We start from the raw sequence: 2,757 nt of genomic DNA, 5'->3' as shown, positions 1-2,757 counted from the left end.
CAAGTCAGGATGGTGTGTGTCCTGGTGGGGAACTTGCAGGTGGTGGTGTTCCCATGCATTTTATGCCCTTGTACTTCTAGTTGGTAGAGGTCACAGGTTTGGAAGGTGCTGTTCAAGGAGCCTTGGTGCATTGCTGCAGTGCATCTTGTAGATGGTACACACTGCTGCCACTGTGCGTCGGTGGTGGAGTGAGTGAATGTTTGTAGATGGGGTGCCAATCAAGTGGGCTGCTTTGTCCTGGATGGTGTTGAGCTTCTTGAGTGTTGTTGGAGCTGCACCTATCCAGGCAAGTGGAGACTATTCCAGCACACTCCTGACTTGTGCCTTGTAGATGGTGGACAGGCTTTGGGGAGTCAGGAGGTGAGTTACTCGCCTCAGGATCCCTAGCCTCTGACCTGCTCTTGTAGCCACGGCATTTATATGGCTACTCCAGTTCAGCTTCTGGTCAATGGTGCCCTTAGGATGTTGATAGTGGGGGATTCAGCAATGGTAATGCCATTGAATGTCAAGGGGAGTTAGTTCGATTCTCTCTTGTTGGTGATGGTCATTGCCTGGCACTTGTGCGGCCCGAATGTTACTTGCCACTTATCAGCCCAAGCCTGGATATTGTCCATGTCTTGCTGCATTACTACACGGACTGCTTCAGTATCTGAGGAGTCATGAATGGTGCTGAACATTGTGCAATCATCAGCGAACATCCCCACTTCTGACCTTATGATTGTAGGAAGGTCATTGATGAAGCAGCTGAAGATGGTTGGGCTGAGGACATTACCCTGAGGAGCGCCTGCAGTGATGTCCTGGAGCTCAGATGATTGACCTCCAACAACCATAACCATCTTCCTTTGCGCTAGGTATGACTCCAGCCAGTGGAGGGTTTTCCCATTGACCTCAGTTTTGCTCGGGCTCCTTGATGCCATACTCGGTCAAATACTGCCTTGATGTCAAAGGCAATCACTCACACCTCACCTCTTTTGTCCATGTTTGAACCAAGGCTGTCATGAGGTCAGGAGCTGAATGGCCCTGGCAGAACCCAAACTGAGTGTCACTGAGGCAGGTTATTGCTAAGCGAGTGCCGCTTGATGGCACCTTCCATCATTTTACTGATGATTGAGAGTAGACTGATGGGGCCTGAAGTGATGGAAGGTGTCATCAACATTGCCATCAAGCAGCACTAGCAGATATGTCCTTTAGGATTCGGCCAGCAGAGATGCTCCCGAGGCACTGTTGGTGATGGACATTGAAGTCCCCCACCCAGAGTACATTCTGTGCTCTTGCCACCCTCAGTGCTTCCTCCAAGTGCTTTTCAACATGGAGGGGTACTGACTCATCAGCTGAGGGAGGGCAGTAGGTGGTAATCAGCAGGAGGTTAACTTGTCCATTGTTTGATCTGATGCCATGAGACCTCATGGGGTCCAGAGTCGATGTTGAGGACTTCCAGGGCAATTCCCTTTCTACTGTACCGATACCTCTGGTGAGTCTGTCCTGCCCGTGGGACAGGACATACCCAGGGATGGTGATGGCAGTGTCTGCGACATTGCCTGTAAGGTATGATTCTGTGAGTATGACGACGTCAGGCTGTTGCTCTCCCAACTTAACACAAGCCACCAGATGTTACTAAGGAGGACTTTGCAGGATCGACAGCGCTGGGTTTGCCATTGTCATTTCTGGTGCCCAGGTCGACGCCGGGAGGTCCGTCTGGTTTCATTCCTTTTTATTGACTTCGTAGTGTTTAGTTTCAACTGAGTGGCTCGCTCGGCCATTTCAGAGGGCATGTAAGAGACAACCACATTGCTGTGGGTCTGCAGTCGCATGCAGGCCAGACAAGAACAGCAGATTTCCTTCCCTAAAGGGCATTAGTAAACCAGATGTGTTTTTACAACCATCAACAATGGTTTCATGGCCATCATTAGACTTGCTTTTTAATTGCAGATTTATTATTTGGATTTAAATTTCAATGGTGGGATTTGAACCCACGTCCCCTGAGCAATACCCTAGGTGTCTGGGGTACTAATCCACTGACAAGTCCACTGACAAGACCACTACGTCACCACCACCCCTAGTGACCATACTGCAATTAGTTTTGGCATAATCATGTCAAAGGACAAAGTTACAACAGAAGTAAAAGTTCTAATTTGGGGGAAGGCAAATTTTACAAAACTGAGAGGTGACTTGGTGGATGTAGACTGGATACAACTACTTGAAGGAAACCCCAAAAATGTTCTATCAGTACATTAAGAGCAAGAGGATAACTAAGGAAAGGGTACGGCCTAAAAGAGATGTACAAGGGAACGTATGGGTGGATGCAGAAGATGTGTGTGGGGTTCTTAATGAGTTTTTGTCTCTGCCTTCACAAAGGAGAGGGATGATGCAGACAAAGAAGAGGACTGTGAAATATTAGATACGATAAGCATAATGAGAGTGGAAGTACTGGAGGGTCTGACATCCTTCAAAATGAATAAATCACCAGGGCCAGATGGTTTGCATCTGAGGTTGTTAAAGGAAGCCAGGGAGGAAATAGTGGATGCGCTGAGGATCATCTTCAAATGCTCACTGGATATGGGGGAGGTGCCGGAGGATTGGAGGTCTGCGAATGTTGTACTATTATTTAAAAAGGATGTGAGGGATAGGCCCAATAATTATAGGCCGGTCAGTCTGACCTCGGTGGTGGGTAAATTATTAGAATCAATTCTGAGGGACAGGATAAACTACCACTTAGAAAGGCACGGATTAATCAGGGATAGTCAGCATGGATTTGTT

This window comes from Heterodontus francisci, chromosome 39 (genome assembly GCF_036365525.1).
Source record: "Heterodontus francisci isolate sHetFra1 chromosome 39, sHetFra1.hap1, whole genome shotgun sequence".
Classification (NCBI taxonomy): Eukaryota; Metazoa; Chordata; class Chondrichthyes; order Heterodontiformes; family Heterodontidae; genus Heterodontus; species Heterodontus francisci.
Note: the sequence above shows the minus strand (reverse complement) of the source record.